Here is a 12,645-nt window from a genome sequence, read left to right as displayed (position 1 = left end):
GAACACTTCCAATCCCTTTACATGCAGCGCACAATACCCTAAAATTTATACATTGCCAAATCACCATGGGAATGACAACTTGAAAAGATTTAATGTACAATGTTCTCACTGTAAAAATATGTCCTAAAATATATAATGAATGTACTTCTTACCTTTAAAGAGTGACTGGTAGCTTGATTGGAAAATACCTTGTGGGATTTGGTGCATGGAATAGCTGTTAAAACAATTCATTGCAATTTTTCCCAGAATAAATTGAACAAACTAATTATACCCTTTAGAGATCAAATGGGAGAATGTGCTTATTTTAGAAGGAACAGAGCCAGGATGTACAAAATTCCTACTATCTTTTGTAGAACTTGCTATTGGAATTCTATGTACAGAGTCTCGTTGGTCAAGATCTTAATAAAATTTTAGAAGAACATTATGGGAATTTTTTAAAAGTGACTTCTTTAACTCTCATTGCACTTAAAGATGCTGCTCAAATGTGGGGCGCAGGTTTAAATTTCTTCTCAGATTTTGGTAGTGGCTTCTTGAATCTACGTAGTAGCAATAATAAGTAGATATTTTAACTCTATCTCTATTTCCTTTAAAATATAAACCATTGTTTTCTGGAAAGTCATTAGGTAGATTTCACAATGTTTTGCTGTTCTGGTAAAAGTAAAGGATGATCCCTGCTAACTCAAAACTACAATTCTATGCTACACATTTAGCTCCTTTGAAGTTAATTCCATTGAGTTCGGTATGGCTTTCTTCCACATAAATATGTGTAGAATTTCCAATTAAATTATTCAAAATAAGACCCACTAAATATGGAGAGATTTACTTCTGAGTAAACATGCACAGGATTAAGTTGTGGCTTAATTCAAATGTGAAAAACTAGATAAATCAGGAAGAAATAATTGAAAATATGGGTAAATCCCCCTTATTTGAAGCCTAGAACGGGGGGAAATGGAAATTTGGCAGAGCAAACTGATTGATATTTGTGATAATACAAGTTGATTATCCCTTATCCAAGGTGTTCAGAATTAGGAAGATTTGGGATTTCAGATTTATTTTCATATTTTACTCTACTGTACTTGTATTTGCATATAAGAAATTCATTTCTGCTTCAAATACACCTTATACTTATGGCCTGAGAATAATTTTATACAATGTTTTAAATAACTTTGTTTATGAAACAAGTGTATGTACATTGAACCATTGAAAGCAATGGTGCCGCTGTCTCAGCCAATCATGTGGGCAGTTTTGGATTTTGGAGTATTTCTGAATTCAGGGTGGAGGATACTCAGCCAGTATTGGTTTTGACCAGATTATTAAATAAGCAACACTTTCGGGATTAAAGAATATTGTGGGAATATGCTTAGATACTGAAGAGTATAACAGAGGTATTGGGTGCAGGAGTGCAGTTGAGTTGCTGGGGAAATTTTCCATTAATTCAGCCACAACTGTGTATAGGATTCCAGCTAACATACGTGTTACTTTCTGAAACTGCATACTGTCGTTACTTTCATAACACCAAGACACTCCCCACAGTAGTTCCTCTGGATTCTGGCAGGAAATGCACATTTCATGCCATCTTGCTATCATATCAGTATCCACATGTGTGAAGGTAGGACTATTTATTTACTTCACTTATATATCGCTTTTCTCATCCCAGGTGGGGGACTCAAAGTGGACTAGAACTGTGTGATACTTTTCCTCTGTTTTGTAAACTCACACACCTGTGCAACTATAAAAACTGTTAAAAAAAAACACCCTTGGTGTTACAGTTACACTGCAAAAATGTTCCCTTTTCCATTTTTAAAAGTCCAAACAATGATAAAACTGCAAAATAAGATGTGAATTGCAAGTAACTCTTTCCATCCAAGCTCTGAATAACATTGCAACTAATTGCAGCTTTCCCACGGCAATTTATAAAGTTTCTGCTCTAATGGCTTGGCATCAGTGGATTAAAACCTTTCTTCCCCACAAAACCCTCTGGGCTATGAATGATTCTTTCTCACTGAATTGTTTTAACTTGCTAGAAGCTGTCTAGTTAAATTATTTTCTGTACCTTTGTCTAACATTCTTTTGTTTCAGGATTTTCTTGCCACTTTCTGTGTTATTGCTCCTTTGAAAAGTGCTTGTTTTAACCTTATTTTTGTGGCCCAACATTAGGAAAGACAGTTTTAAAAACAGAAGTGAGCAACTGTCAATGTTTGGGGTCCATATGATATTTGAGTAGGCTGCTGCAACTAATGCTATACCCCTTACAAAACATGCATCTAAATACAGTAGAGTCTCGCTTATCCAACGTAAACAGGCCAGCAGAATGTTGGATAAGAGAATATGTTGGATAATAAGGAGAGATTAAGGAAAAGCCTATTAAACATCAAATTAGGTTATGATTTTACAAATTAAGCACGAAAACATCATGTTATACAACAAATTTGACAGAAAAAGTAGTTCAATACACAGTAATGCTATGTAGTAATTACTGTATTTACGAATTTAGCACCAAAATATCACGATGTATTGAAAACATTGACTACAAAAATGCATTGGATAATCCAGAATGTTGGATAAGTGAGACTCTACTGCAGTGCCCTGTTATAAATGTTTGAAATTAATTCATGAATAGTTACATAAAGCCCAGGCAGGAAGCTTACAATCCCCAGAATCTGCCATCCAGTTTATACAGTGACCAGGCTGGATAGTGGATGCTGAGGCTTTTAATTAAACATTTCTCAATGTATTTTTTTGTGTAAGACAGGGAGAGATCAGGTCATGAATATTGTGGTGCAGAGAACTGGACATTTTGTCTACAAAAGGAAGTGCTTTGTATCAACAGTCTGAGCTGTTGGAACCTTTATTAGAAAATAGAAAGTGATAACATGATGGTAATTAAAATGAGAAAATAAAGATATCAACTCTTGTTCTTCCAGAATCTTACAGATATGCCACCTCAGGAAACATCCATCAGGAACTCCCACCCCACCTCTGCTGTTCGGATAAAGTATCCCACACAAGTAAGCAAAACCAAAGAAATAAGATGTCCCCATTTATAATTGCTGCTAATATCTGTTCTCTCTGCCACTGTTCTTTTTGTTTTTAAAAAGCTCAACTATATTGGCAAAGTTCTCCTTTTTCCTCTAGCAGGAGTACTCTCATGCATGAACGAGCCAGGAAAGGAGTTGGAGAGGTTTTTACACAATTATAGCACAATTATTCTATTTTGTGCAATGGTTCTGTCTTATGCAATTGTGAGATTTTCACTTTAAGGAAGAGTGTTCAGAGTTATCCATTATTCCATCAGACTATGCTCCAGGATGACATAACATTTAGGAATTGTGCTTACAGTTAAATCATAGCATTATATTACAGTTGGCTTCATCACCCACAGATTCCACCATCCACAGCTTTAGATTAGTTTTTTAAAATCCGGAAAGTAATTATTTATTTTCTTATTTTATATAAGTCACACCTTTCACTACACCATAATATGAAATGGGACTTGAGCATCCATAGGAGGTCCTGGAACCGAACCCTGGCAGATATCAAGAGCCCACCACAGTATGAAAGGACTCCAGGTCAATTTCAAAGTTTGTCAGATGTCAGATATTGATGTGGTTGTCTTGTTGTATCAAGGATATCTTATAATGTGTTTTGTTTGCATGTATTAAGTGCCTGATAAAACTAGGCATTGCACAGCATCAAAAGCATAACAATGGGACAGTAGGAATCACAAGCCCAAAAATCAGTTGTTCATCTCTGCTAGAGAAGTTCCATCATATCAATCAGACTTATATAAGCACTGGCTTATCATGTTGTCATTGATTTAATGGGGTTACTCTTCTTAGAACAAATAGTTGGATTTAGGTCATAATAAATAACTAAGAACCAGTGCAGCATAAAACCTTGACAAGCACATTCCACAAACTGCAAAGCAAAACAAAATCTAAAACTGCCCCAGAGGCAAAAGGACCTGAATGTTTTTGGAGAGATCTAGACCTCTTAAAATATTTAAAATGTTTGGAGGAGGAGAAGGCTGGGAGCTGGTGCCACAAAGACAACAATGTGGATAGCAGACAAGCTTTTTTACAGAAATCATTCCTGGATGCTGAGTTCATCGTGCAAAAAATTATTTCTTTTGTCATAGTTTTAAGTGATGAGATTCTAAAAAAAGAAAGGTTTCTAAGGATATCTTTAAGACTTTAATTTCCTATACCTTAGCTGTGGTTTTTAGGAGCTGTAAGTTTAAATACAGGCAGTCCCAGAGTTACAAACACCCAACTTACATGCAACTTATAGTTAAGAATAGTGGGGGGGGGGGGGGGGTGACACAATAGGAAGTGAGAGAAATCTACCCCCAGGAAGGTAAATTCACTCCTGGAAGAGTCTCCATTGAAGCTTTATCACTATCCTTGTTTCCACAACAAGCCAACATGTTCAAAATCCAATTGTCACAGAGACAGTGTGGCAAAATCTTCTGAACAGACAGCAAAACAAACAACACAGAGGTGTTAACCCTTCCCTATGCTATCCAAAACACACACACATACACACACACACATATATAAAATTTATTTACAGTAATTATATTCCGCCCTTCCCACCCCGAAAGGGCCTCAGGGCAGATCACAGAACATACATATGGAGCAAACATTCAATGCTGTTTATATACTGACAAGACAAACAACTGTACATAGATAGATAAATAGATAGATAGGCTTTTCCCATCTTTAGCATTTTGGAGGCTCGTGCTCAGTTCTGACCACTGGGGGGAGGTGTGTGTGTGTGTGTGGGGGGGGGGTGCTGTTGCTTCATTTCCCTGCCAAAGAACTTAATCTAATTGCCAGCATTTTTCTAGCATTTCTTTATGGGTGCCTTAAAACACCTCCCCGCTTTTAAGCGGTACCTACTCATCTCACATTTTGCTTTTGAACTGCTAGGTAGGCAGAAGCTGAGCTAAAGGCCAGGAACTCACCCTGACCCAGGCTTTGAACTGTCAGCTGTTCAACTGACAAGATTTACTGCAACTGGAGGTTTAACCTGCTGTGCTAAAGCTATATATAGCATTGAACTGGTTTTCATTCTGTATGAGTATGTTGTGTCATAGTAATTATGTCATTGTTTTATTAGGGTTGAGTTGTATATTTTTGTGTTGAAATTGTATATTTTTGTGTTGGAAATTGAATGTTTTAACTATGCTGGAAACTGCACTGAGTCCCTTCGGGGAGATAGAGCGGTATACAAATAAAATTTTATTTATTTATATAGCTAGAGTTACACTTTTAGAACATATCTATTCTGATTTACATACAAATTCAACTTAAGAACAAATCTACAGAACCTATCTTGTTCATAACTTGTGGACTGCTTGTAAATGGAGAACCAAAATGGCTTAGAAGGAAAGGAACTAGTAATTGAACTTTACCCATGCTTCTAATACACTACAACTCCCTTATTCACAGATTCAATATCCATGGTTTAACTTGCCCATGCTCCAAATAAGTGTTTGAAGGTCTTTCTAGGTACTCCAATGCAGTTGTACAGTATGTTTCCAGCTCAGGTATAGTCAAAATATAGGATTCACTATTATCCATGCTTTCACGTGTCCATGGTTGTGTACTTGAATCTGAGATCATGTGATGACTCATGGGCCATGTAGTCCCATTCCTAGTGCTGTTGTGACTGATGAAGAGGAAAACTTGGGTTTTCCACCATTTCAGCCAGAAAAGGAACCATTTCAGCCAGAAATTGAGCCTTTGCACCTGCAGGAGGCTTGTCTTCCAGAAATCTGCCAAACAAGCCCTGAGTCGAGTTCTCCCCCTTTTTCGCGCCGTAATTATTATCTCCAGCAAAAAGGAGTGCAGCAGGCTAATCGCAGGAGTTTGAGAATTGCAGCAAAGCATTCAGATGATTAAGCCTGCTCCCATGAGAAATTTTAGGGAGTCATACATCTGGACACAGAGATTGACTTTCGTTTCTGATTCCCCAGAGAAGTGTTCTCTGGTGGGAAAACGAGGCCTATTTAGGTTCCTTGCTCCCGAAGGAATCTTGCGGAGTCAATTCGTCAGCTACCGGAGTAGCGTGTGTGGACAGCTACTCCTGCTCTCAAGCCTTTGTTCCTGTTCCAAGCCTTCGTTCTCAGCCTTGTTTTCTCCCCGGATCTTGCCTTGTTTCCCGGACCTCGCCAAGTAATTGCCACGGATCTTGTTCTTGCTCCTCGTTTCCTTGTTGCCTTGAATCAAGCTTTGTGTTCCAAGAATCAAGTTATTTCCCAGCCTTGCTCAAGTTCATGGACTAAAGGACCTTGTCATCTCCCCTCACTTGCTTGGCAAGTGAGTGTTTCGGTTATTGGATTACAACTTTGGACCTTAATATTTCATATTGGACATTGCTTCTTTGGACTAATTTTGACCTTTCCTGAAAGGTCTACTTCTGGACTATTTCCTATACTTGTTTTTATTAACTTTATATACTTCCTTAATAAAGATATTAGATAGATTCTGGCCTCTGTGTATGGTTATTGGTGCTCTGCAGCCTGAGTCGTGACAGTTTGACTCCGCCACCCTAAGCACCAATTAACCTAGGCCAGAATGTCTACCGGAGCCGGACCGGGGGCCCAACCACTCAGTTACACCATCGACAAGGATGAAGTGGACCGCATCCGTGATAAGCTCAATGCGCAGGAGGGAGAAATAAGGGGATTGAAGGAACGCGGAATCCGTCTCCCGGCCCTGGCGCTGCCAACCAAGTTTACTGGAGAAGCTTCTAAGGTTCATGTTTTCCGTCGCCAATGCCAGGCTTATCTAGAGGCCCGTAATGTCGAGTTTCCCCAAGAAGACATCAAGGTGGCGTGGATCTACAGTCTCCTGGACGGGCCAGCGGCCAACTGGGCAACGGCACTGTTCGACCAAGACTCCCCACATCTAAGATCAGCGCAACAATTCTTGGATCACATTAAGGCGACTTCGGGGATTGAGGACAATTTGGAGGCAGCCGGCCACAAACTCCGGCGCCTCTCCCAAGGGGACAGACCCATGTCCCAGTACATAGCCGAGTTCCGGGTGCTGGCCCATAACACCGGATGGAACGATATAGCCCTTAGAGGACAATTTCGGGAGGGTCTCAACATCGAGATGCTGGAAGAAATCTCCAAGGTGGATCCTCCACACTCTCTTGAAGCACTCATTGATCAATGTTTACGAGCTGAAGTCATGATTGCCAACAGAAGACAATGGATCCGAGGCCAGAGCGGTAGGACCGGAGCGAGACCTCCCGCTCCCACCGGCGTCCAGCCGCGTCCAGTGTGGAGACCCCCGCCACCAGCCCCATACCCCAGAGGAAGCGAGGAGGTGCCGATGCAGTTGGGCAATGTGCGTCCCAGATTAGATGCCGCCGAGAAGGCCCGCCGCCAACGCCTAAATCTCTGTTGGTACTGCGGAAACAAGGGCCACTTTGCCAGAGAGTGTCCAGCCAAAGGGAAGCCCGCCGCTCGTCTGGCGGCGGCGTCCTCCACGGAGACGAAGACGTCTGAGGCGGCTGGCGCACAGCCGGCGGGGGAAGCCAGCGACCGGGCGTAGAGAGGCTCGCCAACCCGGTCAAAAAACCCACTCAAGAGCCGCCAACCGGGGTCCTATTTCTTCTAGTGGTCACCTTGTGGTCAGCAAAAAAAGGACCCGTCATGGTCCATGCCATGATAGACTCAGGAGCCACAAACAACTTCATTGATAGAGAGTATGCCGACTCTCTGGGATTACAATATCACGACTTCAAGAACGCCCGTGTGGTGCAAGCCATCGATGGCCGCCCCCTCAAGACAGGTCCAGTAAGCCAGTGGTCGGAACCCACCAGAATGTGGATAAGGGAACACATGGAAGAGATTTCCTTCTTTGTTACCGAGGTTCCCCACTTCCCTGTGATTTTGGGAATTCCATGGCTGACACTCCACGACCCAAGCATCTCCTGGTCCAACAGAGAACTGCAGTTTGCTTCAAAATATTGCCAAAACCATTGCCTTGTAGCCAAGGTCTGCCATGCCACAGACGCTGAACCCATCATCACCTTGCCCAAGAAGTACTCAGAATATTGGGATGTATTCAATGAAAAAGAAGCCAAGAGACTACCCCCACATAGACCTTATGACTGTGCCATTGACTTGGTGGAGGGGGCCCCGATTCCGCGAGGACACCTCTACTCCCTGACTGAACCAGAGCAAGAAGCTCTCAGGGAGTTCTTAGAGACAAACCTACGCAAGGGGTTTATCAGACCCTCTCAATCCCCAGCCGCTTCCCCAGTGATGTTTGTGAAAAAGAAGTCAGGGGACCTACGCTTGGTGGTGGACTATAGAGCATTGAACAATATCACTAAACGAAACCGGTATCCCCTGCCTTTGATCTCAGACCTCTTAGACCGGCTTCGAGGGGCTAAAGTTTACACCAAACTGGATCTTCGAGGAGCTTATAATCTAGTTCGCATCAGGGAAGGGGACGAGTGGAAGACTGCCTTCCAGACAAAATTCGGTTTATTCGAAACCCTGGTTATGAATTTCGGTTTATGTGGAGCTCCCGCAACGTTCCAGCATTTTGTCAACGATATCTTTCAGGATTATCTAGATCGGTTCCTGATTATCTACCTGGACGATTTTTTGGTGTTTTCTAGATCACAATCAGAACATGAGAATCACGTCAGAATGGTGTTACAACGATTGCGGGACCACGGACTTTATGCCAAGTTGGAAAAATGCGCTTTTGATCTACAAGAGGTAGAGTTCCTGGGATATCGTGTCTCGCCACTAGGGCTCACCATGGACCCGGCAAAGGTGGCAGCAGTATTGGAATGGCGGGCGCCAACCAACAAGAAAGAGGTGCAACGATTCTTGGGGTTCGCGAACTACTACCGCAAGTTCATTCCAGACTTTGCCCGCTGGTCTGACCCAATCACCAGCTGCATCCGTGGGAAACAGCCTTTCCGCTGGACAGATCAAGCAGAGAAAGGGTTCCAGCAACTAAAGAAATTATTCACGTCCCAGCCAATCCTTCAGCACCCAGATCCTGAAACCCCTTTTGTCGTGCAGGCGGACGCCTCCGATGTGGCGATTGGGGCTGTACTCCTACAACCAGTGGGAGATCATCTCCATCCTTGTGCCTTTTATTCCCGTCAATTGACCGCGCCAGAGAGAAATTACACTATTTGGGAAAAGGAACTTTTGGCCATAAGGGCAGCCTTTGAAACTTGGAGACACTGGTTAGAAGGGGCCAAATTTCCCATTGAAGTCCATACTGATCATCGGAATCTAGAGCATCTAAGAACTGCCCGCAAGCTAAATCAGAGGCAACAACGCTGGGCTTTATTCTTTGAACGTTTTAACTTCCAAATTCATTATGTAACCCCAGCCCAGACCAAGGAAGCAGATGCTCTGTCACGGAAACCGGAATACGCTGCAGGGCGCAAGGAGACCTTTGAGTCCCAGCTGTTACAACCCGAGAACTTTGCCACGCTCACAGTGGGAAACACCAAATCCACTCCCATTGAATCAACTCCCTCTACTCCAGGGCCCCTTTGTGCTCAGGAAATCAGGGCTAGTCAGCAAGCAGATGCTTGGGCACAGGACCAACTTCGCCAAGGACTACGTTTTCCCTTTTCGCTCAAGGATGGGCTACTTTGCTATAGAAATCATGTTTACATCCCCCCAGGACCGGGCAGGGAAAAAGCACTTCGTCTGTGTCATGACTGCAAGCCAGCAGGGCATTTCGGACTATTCAAAACCATGCATTTGATCCTAAGAGACTTCTGGTGGCCCAAGATCCGCAAGGATGTGGAAAAATATGTCAACACCTGCCCAGTATGCCAGCGCTCCAAGACAAGAAGGGAAAGACCCTCAGGGCTTCTGCATCCCCTCCCTACCCCATCCCACCCATGGGAAATAATCTCTGCGGATTTTATCACTGATGTACCACCTTCCTGTGGATTCACCACGATCCTAGTGGTGGTGGACCTTTTTACCAAGTTAGCCCATTTCATTCCCTGTGATGGCCTTCCCACGGCCAAAGAGACTGCAGATCTATTCCTTCAACATGTTTTCAGATTGCATGGATTGCCCAAGAGTTTGGTCACAGACCGTGGGTCCCAATTCACCTCTCGTTTCTGGAAAGCACTACAAAAACTATTGGGCATAGACTCTCGTTTATCTTCGGCTCACCATCCCCAAACGGATGGGCAAACTGAGCGCACCAATGCCACTTTGGAACAATACCTTCGCTGTTATGTGAACTACCAACAGGACAATTGGGCTTCCCTGTTACCGCTGTCGGAGTTTGCCTACAACAATGGGGTCCAGGCTTCAACTAAAGAAACCCCGTTCTTTGCAAACTACGGCTTCCATCCACGTTTCTTTCCTCCTGTCATTGAAACCTCAGAAGTTCCCGCAGCAGAGGACTGGCTGCAGGAACTCACAGCGGTGCAACAACTTTTGCTCCAGCAACTGGACCAAGCCAAGGAGGACTATAAACGCCACGCTGACAAACATCGCCAGCCGGGCCCCAAAATCAAGGTAGGAGACCGGGTTCTTCTGTCCACTCGCTTTTTGCCCTCCCATCGCCCTTGCCGGAAATTAGATGCCCGTTTCATTGGGCCCTACCCAGTGGTGGCGCAACTTAACCCCGTGACTTTCAAACTCCAACTTCCGCGCTCTATGCGCATTCATCCAGTGTTCCATCGCTCCCTGCTCCTTCCGGCGGATGGTGTGCGCCCTGATGCAGACCGGCCGGCCCCCGCCCCTGTTTTGGTGGACGGAGAGGAGGAGTTCGAGGTTCAGGACATTTTGGATTCTCGCTTTCACCGCCGCCGCCTACAATATCTCATTGACTGGGTGGGTTTTGGCCCCGAGGAACATTCTTGGGAAGACGCTTCCACAGTCCATGCCCCCGATTTAACCCGCCGCTTCCATCAAACCTATCCCGCCAAGCCGCGGCCTCGCGCCTCGGGGAGAGAGTCCCAGTTTGAGAGGGGGCTTGAGGAGGGGGATAGTGTGATGACTCATGGGCCATGTAGTCCCATTCCTAGTGCTGTTGTGACTGATGAAGAGGAAAACTTGGGTTTTCCACCATTTCAGCCAGAAAAGGAACCATTTCAGCCAGAAATTGAGCCTTTGCACCTGCAGGAGGCTTGTCTTCCAGAAATCTGCCAAACAAGCCCTGAGTCGAGTTCTCCCCCTTTTTCGCGCCGTAATTATTATCTCCAGCAAAAAGGAGTGCAGCAGGCTAATCGCAGGAGTTTGAGAATTGCAGCAAAGCATTCCGATGATTAAGCCTGCTCCCATGAGAAATTTTAGGGAGTCATACATCTGGACACAGAGATTGACTTTCGTTTCTGATTCCCCAGAGAAGTGTTCTCTGGTGGGAAAACGAGGCCTATTTAGGTTCCTTGCTCCCGAAGGAATCTTGCGGAGTCAATTCGTCAGCTACCGGAGTAGCGTGTGTGGACAGCTACTCCTGCTCTCAAGCCTTTGTTCCTGTTCCAAGCCTTCGTTCTCAGCCTTGTTTTCTCCCCGGATCTTGCCTTGTTTCCCGGACCTCGCCAAGTAATTGCCACGGATCTTGTTCTTGCTCCTCGTTTCCTTGTTGCCTTGAATCAAGCTTTGTGTTCCAAGAATCAAGTTATTTCCCAGCCTTGCTCAAGTTCATGGACTAAAGGACCTTGTCATCTCCCCTCACTTGCTTGGCAAGTGAGTGTTTCGGTTATTGGATTACAACTTTGGACCTTAATATTTCATATTGGACATTGCTTCTTTGGACTAATTTTGACCTTTCCTGAAAGGTCTACTTCTGGACTATTTCCTATACTTGTTTTTATTAACTTTATATACTTCCTTAATAAAGATATTAGATAGATTCTGGCCTCTGTGTATGGTTATTGGTGCTCTGCAGCCTGGGTCGTGACAGATCATCTACTAAAGTAGAACGGGAGATTCAGGACAGATGAAAAAAAGCGCTTCTTCATACATTTCATAATTAAGCTGTGTAATTCAGTGACTTAAGATGTCCTGATGATTGCCAATTTGAATGACATTAAAAAGGAATTAGACCTATGTATGGGCAATGAGACTATCAATTGCTGCTACTCAGATGGCTTTACATTTCTTTCAGTACTAGAGATAACAGACCTCCTAATTACCCGTTGCTTGGGAACATGAGCAGGAGGATACATAGCATTTGTGTCTTGCCTCTTGACCTTTCCTAGCAGCTTGGTTTGATTATTGTAGAAATCAAATCCTGGGCTAGGTAAACCTTTAGTTGGAATGAATATATATGTTCTTATGCTCTTAAGGCCTAGAACCAAAATTTACCATGACTTCTTCTGAAAGAATCTCCCATGAAAAAGATCTCTCACCACTCGCTTTGTGCACTAGACAAACTATTGCATTTTGAACCAGGAAGGGCTTTTTGCTGAACCCCCAGAGGTTTAACTATATTCAGTTCTGAAATTTTGAAAAGGAAAGTGCTATTTACATTGGCGTGCTAATGTGGAGATACCCTCCACAGGAAGCCAAACAAGCCGTGATAGTCTTAATTTTCCAGGCTGTTGACATTCTATCCTCCTTTATCCGCTGGCATTGCTGTCACTTTATTTCCTCTCTAATGGCATGAGCCACGATGTCAT

General features: G+C 43.6%; 1 protein-coding gene across 2 annotated transcripts in view; it reads left to right on the top strand.

Moving 5' to 3' along the window:
- Positions 1 to 12,645, top strand: part of lnx2 (ligand of numb-protein X 2) — a 113,832-nt gene that overhangs the window by 33,609 nt on the left and 67,578 nt on the right. For both annotated transcript variants that reach the window (XM_016996321.2, XM_016996322.2), the window contains one exon: positions 2,925 to 3,008. The gene's annotated coding sequence lies outside the window, so the exon portion shown is untranslated. The remainder of the gene's footprint in view (positions 1 to 2,924; positions 3,009 to 12,645) is intronic.

Source organism: Anolis carolinensis, chromosome 3 (assembly GCF_035594765.1).
Source record: "Anolis carolinensis isolate JA03-04 chromosome 3, rAnoCar3.1.pri, whole genome shotgun sequence".
NCBI classification, from domain to species: domain Eukaryota; kingdom Metazoa; phylum Chordata; class Lepidosauria; order Squamata; family Dactyloidae; genus Anolis; species Anolis carolinensis.
The sequence above is the reverse complement of the archived record's forward strand: the minus strand, read 5'-3'. Positions and strand labels throughout refer to the sequence as shown.